The sequence below is a fragment of the Schistocerca serialis genome, chromosome 5, assembly GCF_023864345.2.
Source record: "Schistocerca serialis cubense isolate TAMUIC-IGC-003099 chromosome 5, iqSchSeri2.2, whole genome shotgun sequence".
NCBI classification, from domain to species: Eukaryota; Metazoa; Arthropoda; class Insecta; order Orthoptera; family Acrididae; genus Schistocerca; species Schistocerca serialis.
The window spans coordinates 420,967,343-420,991,102 of NC_064642.1; positions in this window are offsets into that span (position 1 = coordinate 420,967,343).

Below are 23,760 nucleotides of genomic sequence, written 5' to 3' on the forward strand. Positions count from 1 at the left end.
GACCCGGTACGTGTTGTTATGCCCACTGAGGAAAATAACTTCATTAAATTTAAAAATGCTCACCACCAGCAGCGTTGTCCTTTTGTTGTGTACGCCGATTTTGATGCTTGCTGGCTCCTATTACTCGTTGTGAAGGGAACCCCTTAGCCTCACACACAACCTTCACACAAAAACACTTACCTTATGCGACTGCGTTCCAAGTTGTATGCGCATATGATTGTAAACTTAATAGCTATCAGTCTTATGTAGGGGGCGATCCGGCGGTTTGGCTTCTCACTGAGCTTGGAAAACTTTCATGGCAAGTTCACAAGCTCTACAGCATCAATATTCCCATGACCAAATCAAAGCAAAATGATGACTTGTGTGAAAAGGCTGTTAATTGTCATATTTGCGGGCTGGCCTTAGATAGAAAAGCTGAGACTCCTCGTAGAGACCATTGTCATCTTACGGGTAAGTTCCGCGGTGCAGCCCACAAAGCATGCAACTTGAAGAAACAATCCGAAGTGACGCGATAATAGAGGACAAACATTATCCGCTACAGGAACGTAGGTGGAACCAGGGTAATAATAACTGGAAACCAACCAATAAAAATGGAAGGGATCAACCAGTGCAGAACGCGGTGCAGCCCACAAAGCATGCAACTTGAAGAAACAATCCGAAGTGACGCGATAATAGAGGACAAACATTATCCGCCACAGGAACGTAGGTGGAACCAGGGTAATAATAACTGGAAACCAACCAATAAAAATGGAAGGGATCAACCAGTGCAGAACGCGGTGCAGCCCACAAAGCATGCAACTTGAAGAAACAATCCGAAGTGACGCGATAATAGAGGACAAACATTATCCGCCACAGGAACGTAGGTGGAACCAGGGTAATAATAACTGGAAACCAACCAATAATAATGGAAGGGATCAACCAGTGCAGAACTGGAGAGCGAGTGAAGACCGCAATCCAGAACCTACACAAATAATCAAAATACGTCCGGCGAACCCTGGCCGTATGCAAACTGCGCAAAACAGACAAGAATGACTAGGGCGGCACACTCGGCAGCGGAAGAACGCGGCCGGGAACAAAGTAGTGTATAATTAGATTAGATTTTTGTGGTTTGTTGGCGATGTTTATTTGTATTAGTATAGGCACTGTTTTATTTGTGTTTTGTGATTATTTGTTTTATGTTGTGTGTATTTATTTTCCTATTTTCATGTGCTTGTCTTATTTTGGCATGGATTGTGTGTATATTATGTGTTTGATGTTAAATGTTGTTGTATGGGGACCACTGGGTCATTTAGTATAGAAAATTTGCTTCAGCTATGACACAAACAATATTTAGAAGTATTAGATTAATTATAGAAGGCGTTATCTTATGTAGATAACTTCCTATACAAAATTTTATGGCAAGGCTATTGGACAGGAGAGCTTTCAGGATAAAATCTGGCTCCGTGGTGGATGGATTTGGGCTGTGTTGAGCGTGTTGTGATGTGGTAGGTGGATATTGCGTCCCACCGAATGTGTTGCGTTTCTTGAGACGAGTGCAGGGTATGACGTCCGATGCGGTAGTGTTCAGGACCCACCCGTTGCGTTATCGGCGTATGGTGATTGTGGGTGTTTCGGGTGATAATTATGAGGTGGTCTGTCCGACTCGGTAGTGTTCGAGACGCACCTGTTATCTCAATTGTGTTGATAGTGTGAGTACGGTGATCAAAACGACTATCCGGTGGCCAGTCAATCGAAATTAGGCGATAGGGACGCATCAAACATGGATAATTCGTAATCGGTGCGATGAGGATGTTGTGTGAAAAGACGAGTTCTGAGCCGTCATAGAAAGACGTAAATCAGGTGGCTGGTCGCACGCAATAGCGTGATCGACAGAGCTTATTGATGATTTGGGCCGTAGGAGTGTTGTAGAGACGTATTAGCGACGCTAGCCGAGTCTAGGCTTAACTATTTGAGTTAAGCAGAGACGCTAAAACAACACGCCAGTCAGTTTAAAGGATGATAATGAAGGTCACCACAAAAGATAGATGCTCTCAAGTCCAGCCATGAACCTTGACCACTATCACTGATTTTTACTTGTTGTAGCGTGTAAAACTAACTCTTGTTTTGTTCAACAGATAAGCATGACGTTGAATTGAGCCTGCCGTTATAGACAGAAGCAGACTAGGAGCGGAAGACCAATGCCATAATCAGTCAAACTAGCGTCGTCTTCAGAATTAGACTAACTGTTCTAAAACATATTAATCTTTAACACCATCAGTGGTTGAATTCGTTGTGTGGTGAGCAGATCGAGCGTCTTCATCACACAAGTTGCTGAGTGGGACGGAGAGCACGTAAGAATGGCGTCATCAGCTGAGCTGTATGGGAGCCAAACGAAATCAAATTGAATGATGGATGAGTCTGCGAAACGTAATCCGAGTGGTCCTATACTTTCGGTTCCTCTGAGAAGGTAAATATGCGGTTAATTTCTTCGTTGATTACAACACCGAACAGTTGGTGAAGAGAGTCTTATTGCACTCCAAGTAATAGTATTACAGGGAGGGAGATATTGCTGCTGTCATGGAGATCAGCCAGTGGCATCAAAGTTATAGTGTAAATTGAGGATATATGGATAGGTACGAGGCTGGACATTACTGAAATAGACTGAACAAGGCTGTTGGCAGTTTAAGTACAATACATTCTATCTCTGTATTGACATCTTTGGCCGCAACAGTGACAGTGTATCATTTACTCACTGTGGATGCTATGATGAATTTAGCAACTGTAGAGGCAACACACTGCGTATTTCTAAAGCATCAAACACACATGCACCTCTGTGGTATACTCTGTTGTAAGGGACTCGTCTTGTAGAAGATGGTGGATACTAGGAGAGAGTTTATATACGAGGATTGGAAATTTAACAGTGGAAAAACTATTTACTTACAGCTCGTACAAAATAAATATGTCTTTCAAAGTTTTATTGACCTTCAAAGTAGTCTCCAGCATAGTGTATAACCCTTGCCAGTGATGCTCTTAGCAGTGTCACATGTGTCGACAGTTCGAGTGGCGCGGTCTGTTAATCGATGAGTTGCAGCAGTCGTCAAGCAAATGCCGTGAAATGTTTCCTTCAGTCAGAAATCGAGTTAAACTCACGAGGACTTACGTCAGGGGACCGCAGTATGTGGTACAGCACTCAGCAGTCCCATCAGTCAAACAAATCAGTAACAGTTTGCACTCTACGTGCTTGAGCATTGTTCTGCAAAATGATGGTCAGGTCCCGCAGAAAGTGTCATCACTTCTGTCTCTAAGCTGCTCGTAGGTTGTGTTCCAAAATATGTAGTGCTTTTAGTCGATATTTATTATTTCACAGAGAAATATTACATCGTCGTCATCGTCATCATTATCATCTTTTCCATACCCCTCCTCCGGAAGTAAGTACCATCTTGGCAGTGATGGTAGTGGTGACGGCGATGCGGACCTATCGGGGATAGCTTCTGAAACTAAAATCAATAAATAAATAAATAACATCAAAACAAAATGAAATTAGTTTTGTGCACCACATAGACAAAGAATCAGTTATGCACCGAATTTTCTGTGTATTAGCATACTCAGTCATAGATACCTGGCTATTTCGAGTCAGACAGTATCGCTTTTGTAATGAATCGCTTTTGTAATGAACCTCGCTTGTAGTTACCGGTACTCATAACTGCGACGAGCGCTAAACAATACTACTTGTAAGCCGTATATTTAGGAATGAAGTACCATCGACATTAATGAAAAACGAAGATGATGTATAATTTGACCGATATTTCATGGCTGTAAGCTGTAGGGAATAGAATAATCGAATCAAGCACGTTTAATAGATTGAATCGAGGCCTCGTAAGCCATTAGCCGGCTGCCGAAATATTAATGCGTGAAGCACGTAACTGCCACCGTCACAACTTAGCAAAAGATTTGGCAGGGAGCCGAGAACTTTCAGGCCGTGTGTAAAATCGGTAAGCGAGTCTAAGGATTCCAATCAGTTCCTTGTTGACCAGTCTGGTGCGGCAGTTGAAGATAGCAAAAGCCGAACCTAAGTTTAAAATTTCACGTTTAAGACATCGTTCAAGCATGAAAACCGTACAAACATGCCGTCTCTTGACCTTCGGACGGACCCCCGTATGGAAGATGTGTAACTGACATAAGGAAGTACCGTCAAGATTTGAAAAACAGACAAATCATCTGGTCCGGATGGCATTCCTGTTAGATTTTAGAAGGAGTACTCCAGGGAATTGGTCCATCACCCCGCCTCTCTCTCTCTCCCTCTCTCTTTCTTTCTCGTCCAACACGAAGACCGGAACGAATGGTATAAAGGAAAGAAAGAAAGCGCGGGTCACTCCAGTATACAAGAAAGATGAAGGAACAGACCGCAAAATTACAGACCAATATCCCTAACTTCGGACTGCTCCCGAATCTTTGTACGTATTCTCAGTTCGAATATAATAAACATTCTTGAGGCTAAGCTGTTTATGTTCATGAATCAGCCTGATTTTAGAAAGCATCATTCGTTCAAAACTCGGCATGCCTTTATTTCACATGATATATCTAGAACTATAAAGGAAGGTAACAGGTGGATTACATATTCTAGATTTCAGGAAGGTATATGACACGATCTCCCATCGCAGCCCGTTAACGAAGGCACGAGCAAATTTAACAGGCTCAGAGATAAGAGAGTGGCTATATCCAATATGCAGCCCAGTGCAATTGGATAGCTGCTGTTCTCTTTATACTTAAATGATTTGGCGGGTCAATAGTCTGCCGACGATGCAGCGGTCTACGATAAGTCATCAAAGCTGAGTGACTGTAGGAGGACACAAGACGATTTAGACAAAATTTCCATTTGGTGTGAGGAATGGTCGCTAGCCTTAAATGCGGAAAAAATGCAAGTTAATGCTGATGAGTAGGAATAATAAACCAGTAACTTTCAGGTGAAGTATTACTATCGTCCTGCTTACTTCACTGGTGGGATTGATCCGTTCCAGGTCATGTTGAAGAATTTCGGCGAATGGCTTCTAGATTTGTTACCTGTAAGTGCCATGGAGCTGCTTTCAGAACTCAAAGGCCGCGCAGGATTAGCCAAGCGGTCTGAGGCGCTGCAGTCATGGACTGTGCGGCTGGTCCTGGCGGAGGTTCGAGTCCTCCCTCGGGCATGGGTGTGCGTATTTGTCCTTAGGATAATTTAGGTTAAGTAGTGTGTAAGCTTAGGGACTGATGACCATAGCAGTTAAGTCCCATAAGATTTCACACACATTTGATTTAGAACTCAAACAGAAGTCCTTGGAGGACGGTGTTCTTTCCTAGGAACTGTAAACACTAAATTTAGAGACCCTCATTTCAAGGTAACTACCAAACGACTCTACTGCAGCTAACATTAATTGCGCATAAGGACCACGAAGACCAAATACGAAAAAAGTAGACCTCATATGGAAGCGTCCAGACAGCAGTTCTACCATCACTCTGTTTAAGATTAATTGTACATGGGGCCCATTGAACTTAAAGAATTCGAAGCATGCAATGCCGTAGACGTATACAAAGAAAAAAAAAACTCTGATAATAACTTCTCTGTAATGCAGTAGAAACACGCATACATGAAAAGCAGGAAATACACCCGTCTCAAAGTTAGCTAATATCGACTCTGGCAGCTTGTAGGTGTAGGGTAGAGTTTCGATGTTTCTGTCGCTGGTTTCGAGTGGTTCTGCGAATTTTTTTCTTGGCAGGATAACACCAGTTGTATGGTATCGTCAGTTTCCGCGGCGTATTGCGATTTTATGCCGTCCTTCTGTAGTGCTTTGCGTATAGTTGTGTAATTAGGACCTATCTTTGTGATTAATTACGCAATAAGGATCGATCTTTGCGTCAGTTTCTCGACCAAAATAAATAAAGTACACTAACCTAACCTTCCTCTCCCGCATCTAGACAGGTTTCATGTGTTGGGGGTGCACTTGAGCATTCCGTCCAGGAGCACCAGGGTTCGAGTCCCAGAAAGGGCTCCGGCATTTTTAATTTCCCATCAATTCCATGTGTGTCTGGTGGTTTAATTGTGTTAGGTGGGAGCACTTGGCCTTTCCACCCAGGAGGAGCAGGGTTCGAGTTCCAGAAAGGGTTTCTCTCTCTATGTCACAACCCCGCGCCGGTAATAACGACTAGAGAGTCAACACTTGCCGGATACACTGCGTGCGACCTTGTTGCTGTCTACTAACGATGCTTAGGAAAGGACTCTCTCTATGTCGCAACCCGCTACGGTAATAACGACTAGAGAGGCAACACGTACCGGATACATTCGGTATTTTGGAATGGTGCCGGCCGTGTCCCAATACTTATATTGTGACTAATCCATCTATTCCAAATCCATTGATGCAAATTAAAACGGTTTTGTTCGTCGTAATCTGTATACTATGTAATAAAAATTGTTCTGATGCAACGTAACACACGCTTTCTGTCACTACATCAAACTGCTTGATATTTTCGCGTCCCTCTTTCTTATCAATCTTTCTATTTATATTTAATTTATCAGGCTTCTTCGTATGGTTAAAGTTTGATCACTCTTCTCGCGATTCACTATCCTTCCAAATATGAGCCGAATCGATTGGTCGTGTCTGAGGCCACCCCCTTGTTAGTTGAACTGATATGGTATGCTGCATAGCAAGGATAAGGAATGAAAATCTAGACAGCGAACGGGTTGTTTCAGGAGGTATAATAAATGTTTTAGGAAGTGCTGTGCGATGGTACCTAATGGTTACTGCTAAGTTTTTGCTCTTCTAAACAGCATTCCATACTAACAAACCAGTTGCGACATTGCTGATTTCCCCGCACCTTAGGCACATGGGCTGTGTACGATTCTTTTTAAAAAGAAGAGCTCGATGTAGTAACAGGGCCGAGCCGCACAAGTCTGCTTTCAGCGAACCGCAGCTAGTGCGCTGCAAATAATAACCATCAGCTGTGATCCTGTAGTCAGTCTATGCACTGGTTGGAATTGCGAATTAATAAATTAGACAAAAAAATAAAATGAAATTTAAATGATTAATTTAATGAAAAGGGTTCTATTCTAAGATTTGTAATTGATGCAGACAGCAGATAATTACGTTGAATAATGCTTATTCAAGAATGGACGTCTCTAATAAAAGGAATGAGGTCCTATGATATTCAGTTAAAAGACAGTCAGAAAGTACCCTTATTAAACGCAGTAAAGTTACGTTGGCAGCGGTACGAGAATGGTATCAAAATTAAAAAACTTAGTATTAATCAAAGACTCACGAAAGCTGCGTCCATTTCGTCATCACAATACACGAAAGATTCACCAGCTCAAAACAGTACAGAGTTCAACATGGTTCACAAACTAACACAGGCGTTACGAAGAACAGCATCTCATACTCTGTCTATTTTCAGTTCCGTAAACCAAGTGGAAGAGTCCTGATCTGGAGCACATTCAGACCTCTCGAAATATGAAGTTCTCTAGAAAGTTAGAGTACTGTAGCGGCCGTTCACCGCCCAGAAACAATCACTTATACGGCTGAATCGCGCACGTTACACTAGTAAGGTATGGCTTCTTCCAGAACCCACCACAAAGTGCCCAGGATCAATCCCCTGAGCGCTTCCCTCGGAAAGTCCTGGTCTCCGATTGACTCCAGCAGTTTTCCGCCACGGTCCAACTCTCATTGGTTGAAAGCCATTCCCACCAAGAATACATCGTTCTCAAGCTCTTTAACATGATTTGACTCGTTTGACCACTTTCCCATACTAAAATAATATTTTGTAACAATATTAAAATAGAAGAAATGTTATAAACATTTGGTTACATTCAGATCGCCGGCCGGAGTGGCCGTGCGGTTCTAGGCGCTACAGTCTGGAGCCGAGTCACCGCTACGGTCGCAGGTTCGAATCCTGCCTCGGGCATGGATGTCTGTGATGTCCTTAGGTTAGTTAGGTTTAATTAGTTCTAAGTTCTAGGCGACTGATGACCTCAGAAGTTAAGTCGCATAGTGCTCAGAGCCATTCGAACCATTTAAATTCAGACCATTTGTAGTAAATAAACACAATATTTGAGTCATAAATAAATAAGCCAGCATTCTTGCGTAATTGCGCTCACGCTAAATGACAAATACTTACCGTTAAATATAGTTTAAACAATTATTTAGGTCTGCTTGTCAGAAGTGCCTTTTGGCATTCTTTTACAGATGTGGTTTCTGCTAACACATGCTATTGACAACTTTTAAATTAGCACAGTTTTTTAATGGCGATTGCAATCATCACTTAAGTAAAGTTATTGGCAAACTAGTAAACGATTCAATAAATAAAAATACAAATATAACAAAATATGAGGTATCCATGCTACATTAATTTGCTGTGTAAATGTGGAGAATACGATGTTCTGACAAACATTAGCGTAATGAAAAAGATATAAAAACGTCTTAAATCAATAAATAAAATAGGTACAGATACGTAGCTTTCAGGGATGACAGCTACAGTGAAATACTATCATCTGAGATACCGTTTGTTGCAATCGCATAAAGCGATTAAAAGTTGTTAATTCGGAGGTTTGTTGTGTAAAATTTATTCACTGTGGAATATTAACTTCTGCAGTTTTAAAGATATTGAGATATTGTTGCGTCTTTGGTTGAGCCTCATTTTGGAGATCGCGGGTGTATTCAGGTTTGTGCTAATACCTAACTGTGAATTACTGTCGAATCTCAAATCTCAGGATTTTCTGACGCTCCGTCATTTCGTGGAGCATCTCTCGCACAAAGGTCATGCAAGTAACAGCCGTCAAAATTCCCAGCGTCGGAATTTTGCCAAAATCGCTCCTTTGCTAACGTTCGTGGCAAGCCTGGTACAGCCCCTAGCGGCCAGCTCGGCCGCGTCGTTCTATCGGCCCTGCGGCCGCATGGCTTCGCATACAAATTCACCAGCACTAATTCTAGGCGGCCGATTAGCTCGCCTATATACGCGTGATGTTACAGCTAGTGTAGGCTAATTCGAATAAAACATCACACATAACATGTGTCCTACTTTTATTGGGTACAGAGATACAGCTGTTAGAATTTCACCAAAATAAACACTCACAGGTGTTAAGTAAAGGCAAATGATTAAGTTGAAACTCAGTTTCCTTAAATTTCACGTCCAACTTCAATGTACTTTCGACTTCTCCTCAGAACTCCATGTAGGACTCGTCTGAGATCGATCAGGCGTTCTTTTATGAGGGCAGAATTGTTCACAATCCGAATCATCAATTAGTCTTTTGTGTTTATTAATTGGCCAGTTTTCTCTGAAACTGTGACCCAGTTTATTTCAGAATATTTTTACACTCATTTCCCGTGATCAAGTAGCCCGTCACTGACGCTGTATAAATAATTGCAATCACTTTTCAGTACCTCATGTGACTGTCCCTTTTTATTGCCTTCTTTACACTTCTCGTTCTGGTATGGTAAAGGGACTGCACATTTTGGATCCTACAGGCTGGCTAGCAAGAGATGAGAGTCCTTTAAAAAGGAGCTGGCTATCATAAAATTATTCTGAGCAAAGAGGCAGCCGCAGGTAGGCAGATCGTCATTCACGTCCTCCATCCCACGCTCTCAGGTCAGGACACACGGCGCCTCTTTCTGTCGAAGAGAACTTAGCTTTGTTCGTCAAAGCCGCTTAGCAAGATAAGGAATCTCTAGCCAGCTGTCACTTCCCAGAGAAAGCGAATGAATCTCCACTATCTCTCGAGCGATACCAGAAAATAACGTTTGGTTTAAATTTTCAGAATCAAACGTTCTGCTTGGAAATGCTGTTATTCTTCGTAGAGTACACAGTTTCTCTTCCATTCCCACGTTCCAGCATTCCCACAGCGCTAATAGTTGAAAATATGGAAAATCGGAAAGAGTAAGAGACCCTAAATGACCTATGATGAAGGACGTATCAGATATTAAGTTGACAAGAACAGATTTTTTGGCGTAGAGTTACTTTTTACGGGATGTAAATGGCATGCGGGAAAAGGTCACACAGGAAACGCTCGCACGAGACATTCGCTGGAGTTTAATTATAGTTCTTGGCAGTGGCCTATAGACAAAATCACCACGATCCTAGGCAAACATCTGGCCATAGATACTTAGTGTTATCCATGCATAGATGTGGTGGGTCGCTATTATTCTACAATTCAGAAAGAACATACGTAGAAGGAGTGGTGGTTCGCTCACGCGAGCTTGTGCTGTGTGAAAATGGGCTTAGCGCCACCTGTCATTTGTGTCAATTGGAACTGCTTTTAATGTGTGGAAACTATCGAAGGATGAAGATTGAGCAATCTTTCAACGGTTATCTGCCACTGACAGGTTCTAGCCTTCCAACAGAGAATCGAGCGTGGTTATTCGAGCAAATGTTACTTGCTTCCCAGTGCTATTACTATTCGCTGATTTGTCGGGAATGCAGCCGGATGACATCGATATACTGCAGATATCTGCTGCACGTCGGTAAGGCTGTACCAACAATAAGCACAGTGGCGCATGTTCGCCCGCTGTGAAATTTTGTGCTTTCTATGCAGGTCGCACCAGTGTTTGAGAAGGGTAGTAGGAGTAATCCATCGAACTACAGATCTATGTCATTGACGTCGGTTTGCAATAGGGTTTTGGAGCATATACTGTATTCAAACATTATGAATCACTATTGATACGTAATCAGCATGGTTTCAGAAAACATCGTTCTTGTGCAACGCAGCTAGCTCTTTATTCGCACGAAGTAGTGGCCGCTGTCGACAGGGGATCTCAAGTTGATTCCGTATTTCTGGATGTCCGGAAAGCTTTTGACACCGTTCCTCACAAGCGACTTCTAATCAAGCTGCGGGCCTATGGGGTATCGTCTCAGTCGTGCGACTCGATTCGTGATTTCCTGTCAGGAAGGTCGCAGTTCTTAGTGATAGACGGCAAATCATCGAGTAAAACTGAAGTGATATCAGGTGTTCCCCAGGGAAGCGTCCTGGGACCTCTGCTGTTCCTGATCTATGTAAATGACCAGGGTGACAATCTGAGCAGTTCTCTTAGGTTGTTCGCAGATGATGCTGTAATTTACCGCCTAGTAAGGTCATCCGAAGACCAGTATTAGTTGCAAAGCGATTTAGAAAAGATTGCTGTATGGTGTGGCAGTTGACGCTAAATAACGAAAAGTGTGAGGTCATCCACATGAGTTCCAAAAGAAATCCGTTGGAATTCGATTACTCGATAAATAGTACAATTCTCAAGCCTGTCAATTCAACTAAGTACCTGGGTGTTAAAATTACGAACAACTTCAGTTGGAAAGACCACATAGATAATATTGTGGGGAAGGCGAGCCAAAGGTTGTGTTTCATTGGAAGGACACTTAGAAGATGCAACAAGTCCACTAAAGAGACAGCTTACACTACACTCGTTCGTCCTCTGTTAGAATATTGCTGCGCGGTGTGAGATCCTTACCATATGGGATTGACGGAGGACATCGAAAGGGTGCAAAAAAGGGCAGCTCGTTTTGTATTATCACGTAATAGGGGAGAGAGTGTGGAAGATATGAGTTGGGGTGGAAGTCATTAAAGCAAAAACGTTTTTCGTCGCGGCGAGATCTACTTACGAAATTTCAGTCACCAACTTTCTCTTCCGAATGCGAAAATATTTTGTTGAGCCCAGCCTACATAGGTAGGAATGATCATCAAAATAAAATAAGAGAAATCAGAGCTCGAACTGAAAGGTTTAGGTGTTCGTTTTTCCCGCGCGCTGTTCGGGAGTGGAATGGTAGAGAGATAGTATGATTGTGGTTCGATGAACCCTCTGCCAAGCACTTAAATGTGAATTGCAGAGTAATAATGTAGATGTAGATGTAGATGTAGATGAGGCACGCAGGCGTGTCCACACCGCTAATAATTGAGGCATGTCCTGTCAGTTTGTGAGTCCACGGAGTTAAAATTCTGTGGTCAAAATGATCAACCTCAATTTCGCTAGACGTGGTATTAGGCGCAAAATTTTTTCTTCCTGAAGATATTAGAGAAGTCACCGGGTCATATGGCTTATCAAGTTGAATGGTGCAGCCACGATTAACAAAATTTAACGCCAAATGTATTTCCATACTTAATAATTGAATTCCAGTAGGATCTCGCCATAACCAATAATTTCATCGGAGAATGATGCGTCCTGTGGAGATACCATGCTCGGCTATGGCTGACTTACTGGCCTGTGAAAGGCGAGTGTGTCGATCGTGCTCTATTTGTTTTGCGTGCATTCAGATTGATATAGGCTTTGTCACATTGGCATGGTTCTTTTCTCGGGTTCAGTTATTAAGTAAGCTGTGGAAGTATGTTTGATAAGGAGTAAGACACAGTGATTTCTTTAATGTCTCCAGAAAGACTAAATTATAAGATTATTGCCGCATCTAGCCACAGTTCATTTCATTATTCTGATCGTTCAACCGACACACAGTTCGACAGAAAAGGTGCACGCGGTATCACCATTACACACCCTCCTGCGGACCTCAGTAGAGAATGTTTGGCAGAGGACACTAAGTACGACAGAGGGTTGTCGTGCTCATGAGCCACTGCACTAATTTTTGGTATAAACTTAGCGACGTGCATCAGCAAACTCCAGTGTACTCATCTGCAGATGTCTAAATGGTTGTCAGCCCACATATCGTAACAAGATGTCAATATCACCCGGCTTGAATATGGAAGCACCGTTGAATAGGCATAATCCTGGAAACATCAAGTAATCAATCCTATTATGGCTTTGAGCACTATGCGACTTAAATTCTGAGGTCATCAGTCGCCTAGAACTTAGAACTAATTAAACCTAACTAACCTAAGGACATCACACACATCCATGCCCGAGCCAGGATTCGAACCTGCCACCGTAGCGGTCGCTCGGCTCCAGACTGTAGCGCCTAGGACCGCACGGCCACTCTGGTCGGCAATCAATCCTATTACCACTGTTTTCGTGTACCAATACTGACTGTACTGTCGGCGAAGTATCGCATTCTAGCACGTGCGAATGGGACAATTTTGGCATTCCACAACAGTGAAGTTGTGTTCCATTATCATTTCAAACTAATATTAGAAACAGACAACCGCCGATTGTTGTAAAACGTTTGGCAGCTGTCAGAGTTTCTTTTCCTGTCCCATTTGTATCAAATTTGACTTGGAATGCGTCAAACAGGTGACAGACGAGGAGAAAGCGCAATGTGTCATCTGGTATGTCGAATCCAGATCTGTGGCAACGTTACAGCGGAATTAACGGCGCCAATATGAGACCGCCAGAAACAAGCATAATGGGGTAGTCCAAAAACTTTAAAAGTACAAGCATTGTCAAAGTCATTCCTCTACGTGGACGTCCCGCTGTGTCTCAAGCACGTGTTGACAGAGCACAAGCCGGATTTCAAAGCAGCATCCACCGAGGGATTAGCCTAGCGGTCTAAGGCGCTAAAGTCATGGACTGTGCGGCTGGTGCCGGCGGAAGTTCGAGTCCTCCCTCGGGCATGGGTGTTTGTGTTTGTCCTTGGGATAATTTAGATGAAGCAGTGTGTAAGCTTAGGGACTGATGACCTTAGCAGGTAAGTCCCATAAGATTTCACACACACACAAACACACACACACACTCACACACCAGTCAATTCTTCGCGCAAGACACGAATCTCAGGAAGCAAGACCAACTGTCCTTAAAGTGTAACATAAGCAATTAGACTGTTTTGTGTTCATTGTGCAAATTTTCCAAGCATTGCAATGGAACGATCAACCTCTGCGGTATGCATTCGCGTGTTCCATGCTGTCCTCTTAGATGCTGACATGATTACCCGCAAATGATACGTTTTCAAATGAAGCTATTTTCCATTTTTCTGTACGTGTGAATCGCCACAACAATAAGATTTCGGGCTCCAAAAACGTACACAACACATGTGCACACTCCCGTGATAGCACAAAGCTTAATGATTAGTGTGGCCTAATGCACGCTACAGAGACGAGTCCATTTCCTTCTCTGTGAAGACCATAACGTGAAATGTTTACCTGGACGTGGTCGATCACTTGCCACTACCACAGATTGAAGAGCTGCAGCCGTCCATCATCTTCCAGGATAATTATGCGCCCCACATTAGACTTCGAACGTGCTGGATACGTTGAACGACGTCAGTTGTTATTTTGCAATCGACACTACGACACTAAGGAATTTTGATCCTTTTCTTTAATTTTTGATTAAGTACTGTCTCTAACAATAACAATTTTAATGGAATTTGGAATGAAGCAGGGAGTACCAGGCAGACAGAAACGCTGAGTCCAGTTGTGAGGTTTACTATGAAAGTCAGTTCATAAGAGGCTGTCCGTGTGTAGTGAGTCTTGGTTAGAGCAATATTATAAGCTTTCAAGGATTTTCTTTACATCACATACTCTTTTACAAAGTTCCAGATTCATACTACCTGTTTATCACGATGAAATAAAGTGCCAGTAGCCATAATTTCATAAATCACATCCATGACCCCGTAGACATTTGCGGACAGCTAATACTCGTCCTTATATGGCTTCATTTATGTCTGTTACAAGGTTTATAAACCAACCAGAATGTGGCGCTCCAAAAAAAACGACAATTATTCATTGTAGCGAGAGTCACATGCGATGGTTCAGTGCGAGTTGCGTCGATTCAAAAGCTAAGCTGAAACACTATTTCTTCTAAGGCGGTTGTTTCACGCTGCGTACCCTGTGAGAGGTTAAGCCTTTAATTTCATTGTCACTTTTAATAAAGAAGTTTACGTAGAAGCAGAACTTCTCCGCTTTTAAGCCAAACAGAACGAGCAGTGTAGGACTGAAGAGTCGAGGACCTTATCAGATGTGCGTCATCATTCTCCGTTCACCACTTTTTTCTTTTAGTGCTTCATCTTTACAGCAAAAGTACACATATTAACTATATCTCATTATTAAGTCTCCAAAGTGGAACTAACCACCAGCAAGTACTTCACATTCAGAGTACTTCATTTCAAATTAATTCAGAAACTGACTTATCTACAGCCAAACGTAAAATTCAGAAACATAAGACAAAATTAAATTCTAGTTACTTCATACAAATTGGACATGAAATAAGTGTAATTATATAAAGACAGTGAACCTAGACCAAATTAAAGAAATAATCACATGATAAAGCCGATCTTGATGTATCGTTAAACATTATTGTTCCAGAATCCAATTAATTTTATAAGTTTGATAGTTCAAAGAATTCTGAGCTAATCGCAGTGGGGAGTACAGGGTGTACGTTCACACAGACGACGATAATTTCTTTGCACTTAATCGGCGATTTTGTTTCTGAAAACCACACTAGTGTTTGTGCGGACTGCTGTGGAGTCGCCATTTTCACTTCATGAGAACATGCTGAATTCTGGCGATGATATTTGGACTTCTCAAGCGGGAATATAAATTCTTTGAGATGGTCTACAATGTGGTGCACTTTTCACTGTCGTACCTACTGTGGCTTTTCTCTCCTGGGTCCTTGAAATCAGGGAGGTTTGAGTGGGACATCCTGTAATTAACAATTTTGAGTTCTTCGTATGAAGTTTATGTACTTTATTTCGATTTATATTACACACTACACTTAAAACGCAGCATGTTATCTCTAACTGCTCAGTCATCGAAATTCGTGTCTTTAATAGACATTTTGTGGTAGCCATGTGGTCAACTGTTAATCTCTTGTACAGCACAGTAGCCACTAGAATGTATCTCACCCTGTGTGGCGTTCTGAAGACGAGCATAAGTCCTATACAGCTAAATGGAACTGGTAAAAGCGAGATAAAGAAAAAAAGTATAAAATACTGACTGTTAACGCTTCACGTCGCTGTGATCAGAATTATTAATAAAGTCACTCACATCGGTATAATGGAGAAGATGAATCCATTCTGTTCAGTTTCTTTGTACATAATTAATGGTCTGTTCCTCTCGAAATCCTGAAACATACTGATGGCAGTAGTATCTGTCTCTGCCATGTTTTCACATTGCCGAACTTCTTTCACGTTAGATTTAGTGCTGAGCTTCACTGTTTTTCCGCTGTCGTTTTCACGACTAACAAAGCCGAAATTTCGATTCTCCATCACTACTACTGCATAGCTAATTTTCCCACGTTCGACCATGAGAATTTCGTGATTACTATTTACTCATTTGAAGAGAGAACATTCACGAAGCATCAGTAGTAAATTCGCTAGCGTAATCCCAGATACTGCTTGGTTGCTACGTGAACTCCAAACAGCAGGTGAAACTTGCTCTTATACAGTGCAGTTTATTTACCCTCTACAGACCCGTAGCATCCGAGAACAGGTGCTACCTCCCATGTTATTACACTACCCACAGAGAAGCAAAAGCATTTCGTTGTAATCTCACAATCGCATGTCGCGTTCTCTAATTACGTGTACATTCTGCGAAGTAAGCGGCAAAAGAATGAAACAGCTTACGCCACATGCCATATAAACGTAAATGCTGAGATAAGCCGCTACCAGCTACCAGCTTTTTAACAGCGTTCCACTTATCTATATTGATTCAGTTAAACTGACGCCGCCATTGAGTTTGAATCGATGGAAGTTAATGAAAATATCTGTGCTTTTGTTAGTAATCCAATCAAGGAAATGAAATGAGAGAGGGCAGATTAAACACAGTAGTCTGGACTCTAAAGCGGAACGCTGTAACAAGCAGGCCTGGTTGTTAGAGAGCTAATCGCCTGAAATGCATTGCCGTAAAATATTCCTCTGTGAAGAACTTTCACGAAAGTTTTTTTTTTTTTTTGCATCCATGTACGTGAAATTTCAGAGCGAAAATCTTTCTCTCTCGCAAATGCAATGCTATGTATATTTCCCTGAAAAACGCCGAGTCTCGTTTATTTGCAATATTCCCCGACAAAGAACAGAGTACAAAAGAAAGAAATATATGATATATGTTGCTCGTCGCATTTTAACTCACTCCGGATTATTTGGTGATTGGTAATGGTCTTGAAACAAATATAACATTTAAGGAATACAGCCTTTATGTTTTTGCAGGAAGTATCGGTGCATAACGGTCTTTCGTGCGTAAAATAATTGGACGTATTTTGTTTCTAATTTTTCTTTTGTCAGTTGCAGTTACAAATTTTTCCTATGTTTTACTGTAATATTTCTTTACAATTGGTTTAGTTTTATTTCACCTTGCTTCAGTAAACAGTCGTATTTGAACTATCACGTTCACAGAAAAAGCTTCTTTAGCGAAACAAACCGTCATTGAAGGCTCATTAACAGGCAGTTGTATTAGTGCTTTTATACTGCTTTTGAGAAGCTCGTTCAAAATTTTTCGATGTTTAAGAGTATTTTCAACATACATTTCTCGGGATTTTCAACTCCATTTCAACGGGAGTATCTGCGTAATATTATCTAATACTGACCCAGGCAGGAAAATAGCTGTGGTGTAATTTCTGCCTTGGAATTTCAACTTGTAGTTTAGCTTCAGCGCTTCAGATGTTTCTCGTTTTTCAGTTTGTTTGACCACGAGTAAGAAGAGTGTTATGAGCTGAACACTGTTCACTTTAAGACATGACGTAAAAGTGTGCGTCCAGAATTAGCAATAGGTGAGCCCTGAGCGAAAGCGGTCTTAGTTGACTAGGCCAGCGAGAAGACAGTAAAAGTCAGTGTCGCTAGCTAGGGACCCTGTGCAGACGCAACTCAGACAGAAGCCAACACTGGGCCAGCGCGGCCGCTGGAATTCCCAGAAGTTTGTCGTGCAACACTGTGACTTTAAGCCCGTTTCACAGGGAGCAAGTTTTGCTGCAAGCTCACTTGCCAGCTCTCGCGACGGCTCCGTGCGGGCCCTATCGCCTGCTAGCTGGCTGTCCTGAAGGAAGCTGAGCGTGTTTTCTATTACAGCTCCGGTGCTATTTTCCTTGTGAGACCTTGTAAGGTGCCCCTAATGCAACCTGCGCTGGCCAATCAGGAGTACAGTTTGGCGTCTTACGTCAAAACTACAGGGCAGAAACTCTCATACAAAGCCATTTAACCCTCGAGACCAAACAGAAAGTCACACTCCCGCTGGACGACCTGCTTTCTTTCTCAGACTTCCATACCTAGCTCGATTTCTCAAGTGTCCACAAATTTTTTCAATGAAACTGTGTAACAGTTAAGCACCATCAATAGCTGGTGAAATGAAAACTGCTGTGGTTTGGATCAACAGCTAATTTTTATACCAAATACGGGCATTTCCATAAACTACTGACTCGCCTTTCCCTGTGTTACTAGTTTAATACTACGCTGTTATATGCTTCTCTGGCAATTTCACCTGCATTAGAGTGTTATCTCTGCTCGATTTTAGCGAAAGAAACAAATTTTAACGTGGAACCAAGGGGATTTAGGTATTTATCAAAACTCGACACTGATAACGTTACTCTGAAGAAAAATAAAGGCAACGAAAACTTTGGGGAAAATAAATCGCAACTTCTGCTGAAATTTCGGTGGAATGATATGGATTGAAACTGGCCAACGGATTTTATTTGTATGTCTCAATAATATAAGAAATATGAAAAAATTAAGAGCATACAGTATGACATATTTTGTCCCAATCCCTACACAGAATGAAAGATTGTACATTTTCGCCGCAAACGCCTCCTAGTTCATCAAAGATGTTGGTAATTTGTTTACACCTTGACTGGTAGTTCATAGGATTTTGCATGCTTGAGTGTTTTCATATTTCTCAAACCGTTGACATATAGAAGTAAAATTCTTTGGCCCATTTCAGTTCACTTAATTCATTATTAAAAAGGCCCTGAGGTATAAGATTCCACTGAATTTTTGACAGAAGTAGCAATTTGTTTTCGCCAGACTTCTTATTCCCTTTATTTTTCTTCAGAGAGCCGTTATCAGTGACCAGTTTCGAGTAATACGTAAGTCCCCTTGTTACTACGTTTAAATCTTCTTTCACCAAAATGCAACAGAGTTTGTAAATATTTATCTCACAAACATTCCAATTCAGTTGAAATTGCGACAGAATCGTGAAATAGCAACTAACAGAAAGACAAATCAATAGTTCATGAAAATGTCCATTCTCAGTGTAAAAATAAACTGTAATTTCTTCACATATATTGTTCCAACCCCTCAGCAATTTTTGTTCCACCACCTACCGATGACACTTAAATACTGAAAGTCTTACTACTCTGGAAAAGCCAATGAAGTCACACTTAAATATTACACTGTTTCATCGGAAAATAATCTGTAGTTGCTTGAATATCACCTTGGTGATGGATGTTCTGCATATTAATCACCTGGTGAAATACTTTCCTTTTTGCATATTGTCAGTTTCCAAAGTCTTGTTCCATTATCTGAAACCGTTTACGAGTTATGAGGCATTTCGTTATGGCTTTTTTCCTGGTGGGCTAGTTTACAATGGGACACTTGGCATACAATCCGTTTTCTAGAGATTGGTGGCAGTAGCAATGTGATAGCTACATTTCATACTCATCAATGTATGACCTAACATGCACCAAACGCAAATTCATAACGACCTCCATTTTTCACTGCAAACTTGTTGAAATTCGTGCAGTAGTTTACTTAATCCTGAAATATCACAATAAATAAGTCCATTACTAAAATGGCAGGCATTTCGTCATGAATCTGACGAATATAACTATTAGATTTGTGATAGTCAAATGTTTTTCTGAATAATTTCATTACAATTGTTTTAGGAAGATCGCAATTTGTTCAGTTTGCGCACCTTACCGTTCATGGAGTCAAGCCAGCCAGCTGTCTTCCATGCCAAATCATACACCATGTGAGAGCTTCGGGATACGAAGTAGCCGTCACCCCCTTCTGCTAGCCAGCAGTCATGCACGCCATTTTGCAAACTCACAGCAAACCTTACTCCATGTGAGATGGACTTCAGACCACAGCAGCAGCTACAATGAGAGGCACGCTTGTGGTTAGCAGTGCACATCCCTGAACAACAAGTATCTTATTGCTACATTTTCAGCAACAGATATTGTATCAGCGGCTAGCAAAGACGATGCACTGGCAGAGTTTGCACACCAATGACAAGACCAGCATAGAGCAATGCATCAGTGAAGCCAGCACGAAAATGATGCATTCAGCACACAGACATTGTGTTGACAGAGGCAGCATATGGAATGCCCACGTCAATGCATAGCACCACAGGCAGCAGACATCAAGCAACAAACTTTAGGCGCAAGCACTAAGCATTGGATTTGTGATTGGTCACTGAAATGTCATGGCTGATAAAATGAATAAGTCATTTACCGACCGCCATGGCGGAACAAGCAATGTGTCTAGCCTGGGGGCAGAAAGAGTCAAATGAGTACTATGATGTAGGAGCCTTTATGAGAAATCGAAGTATTTAGTCATAAATTAATGAACTGAAAAACAGAGGTAGTGGAAGGTGTGGAATCAGAATTACAGACCTTCTAAACTGGGTGGAAGGGAACATTAATAACTTCAAATGAGATATGGGAGATGTAATATAGACACATAAGAAAGGATGTTGTCATCACATTGAAAATTTGAGCACTGCTCTTGATGCTTTGGATGGCTTCATTATTGCAGAAATGAGAAATATAATGAATTATTTCTCATTAGCCACAACAGATGATTTGAAAGAACGAATAAAAGGGCAAAAAGAAGGCAGGATAAAAGATATTAGTGACCTCAAAGAGGCAATAAGCATAGTTTCTGTGGGGCAGGCCAGTACGATATTTGCTACTGTGAATGTAGAAATTCCACAAATAAAGCTGTTTTCTGGCGAAGGAAAGTTACATGTTGACTTCTTGACTCCGTGTAATGACCGATTTGTGATATGAACGCCTGATGTCATAAATGATGTAACTTTCAGGAACCATCTGAAGATGAAGCTGACAAGGTCTGTAAACCGGTTCATGGAATAATAAATAATCATTCACAAAAAAGTGACTGCCTACAGTTTTATGTATTTACATAAAAGTAATTATTGTGAAAAGTAATTTGGAAGGTAAAGCGCAGACATGCTCGAACTGAAAACGGGGGTTGTTGCATGATTATTAAACGTTTGAAACTAAGTTGAATAATGTATGGCACGAAAAAATAAATGAAAATAAAAAATAAAAAAGCTGTAAACAGAGACCAAAATAAGGTCTTGTAAACTTTTGTAATACCGATAAAAATGAAACTCCTACTGTGTCGATTAGTATTAAACTAGTCGACACCTCAGATTTTTGAAATAGTCAGATGCAAACGCTGTCGATGGAGAGCAGAAAAGCTTTTTGACACCAAACAATGATACCGTTAAGTTCAACGTAGTAAGTGATTGTCATGATAATAGCAATGATAATCGGATTTCGTAAAGAACATTAAGGGAAATTCTGACTTCTGAAAATGTAAGAGTAAACGCACATTCGTTAGCCTGTTATCCTACTGATAGTGTGCGATAGTCATGGCGCGAAACAGAGCACTTCCAATGGGCTTAAACTTCTGAAGTTATACCAAAAGGGTTTACAGATAGTACAACGGGATCTTAATGATTGTGGCAATGACTAATACAATATCCATTTCTTTATGTCAGGTGTATTGCCATAAATAAGTACAGAACCTTCTCCCGGCACATCCAATCAAGAGAGCCAAAAAGTAGCAAAAGACAAGAACTGAAACAAGAGAAAGTCGCAAATCAATTTTTTGAAAAAAGATATTACGTGAATTTTACAATGATTTTAATAATGATTTGTTAATAGCAATGTATGTCTGGTAGAATGATCACATATTTGACTTTACATTATAGAATAATGTTTTGTTGTAGTTCCTACACAGATTGTCTGGAGTATACAATGTTTTGTTGTAGTTCCTACACAGATTGTCTGGAGTATACAAGGGAAACACTTAACTTACACGAGTCCTGTGACTTAAAATTAAATAATCTCATGCATCTCGATAGGTCATTAGGGACTCTTAAATCTCGATTTAAGATTTGAAGCAATGTCTCCCAGAGCAGCTGCAGTGGAAGCTGATCCATAGCTTAATTGAAGCATCAGATGCATTCCTCGGTAACATGTACCAGATGGACCAGGCAGCTAGCTACCGAATCAGGATATCGCAAAAACACCTTTCAAGGTTATAAGAGAGTTCACAAACAGTGAGGAAAAAATGACAGGGGTGGAAATGGCGACCAGGATAATAATTGGACGAAGAGAAGTATTACATACACGAAAAATCAAAGGAAAGGGAGAAGACTGGGAAAGGATTTCCCTTTCTACAAATTTAAAATATCAGTTTTGGTCAAGCCAACTACTGCACTGCCGGTACTTACGTCATGATAATCCAATTGGTTGTCCCAGTTCCTGGAGAAGCTGTTTGATCAGCTTCGGTCTGCAGCTGGGGGTCATGTCTTCAAAATGAACACAGTGATACCAAGAAAACGTTTACTGACACACATTTAATAATAACATCTGCAACAACATTATCAAAAATCTTCCACGAGACATATGGTAATAAGACACCTGTTGTTCAGATAGCACTGGAACTAACTAACACTTCAAAGATGTAATACAAAATATGATTACCTATAATTGAGTAGTAGCTCAATCGTCCAGAAATTCTCAAGTAGAGAGCAAATCAGCAGGTGAACGTCTGACCAAAGATACAAAAGATACAATCATAATTAAAATTTAAGTTGCATAGAATAAATGCAAGCTGTAACAGTACAAAAACATATACATGTAATCCTGGCTTGAGATAATATTCTTACATAAACTGAACATCTGCTTTATGGTACACAAACATGTCTCATCTAACGTAATACCTAATACTGTACCTGATACTATAATATCCTACAGTAAGATGACCCAACAACATGTCCGTTTAAGAAAAAATGTTTTATCAGTCACAGCATTAAACTACCACCAAAGCTTTCCCAACGCCCAAACTACAATGTCATTTTGGGCCAATGTTAATAAATGTGCAATAGCTTGTAAATTGTTAATAATTCGAACAGTCTCAAGAATACAGCTAGCACAGTCTAAATGAAACCATGGTGAAATGTGAAAGGAATTCATCACTGTCATCAAGGAACTGTTAGCTCCTCGCTGCAAGACAGGATAGCTTCCTCAGTCAGTCCTATGTATAGGGCACATTGTACTAGGCAGCATCACATTCTTGCACTACAGGCGCAGAATTCCCAGGACCATAACAACAGCTAGCCCATTCTCTAAGCACTCCATGCTATCTCTCTCATCAGCCAGTTGTCACGCAGCTCCACAGACACATGCTTCAAGTGCAAGCTGTTACACCAGACCCCAGAAGACTTGCATCCATTTGTTGTTGATTTTAGGTGGTGTTGACAAAACTCTGCTCTTGATATCAGTGCCCTCTGAGCAAGGCGAGATCAGATTAAATTCAGTTGTCTTGGGTGTGGAACTAGTTATAAAGTATAAACACAAAATATTTGAATATAATACTGAATACCCTGATCATTTCTCAGGGACTGTCGAAAGAGGTGAATACGTTACAGTGAAATGGAACTGCTAATATTTAGTCATCTAATACACTGTCAGAATGAAACCTAGTTATGCACTTTTAATAAATTTATCTTACACAAAACACCTTATCTTGACTGTTGTAACCAAGTGTTTTCAAAAATGAAATCTAACAGATATTTTTATTTAAGTTGTCCCTGTTAAGACAATCATCTGTAGAGAAGAAAGAGTTGCCTACCAAAAAGTCTTCCAGACTCGGTTTAAACTGTACTTTATTTGAAAGCAAGCTTTTAATGATTGCTGGAAGTTTACTGAAAATTGGAAAAAGAGA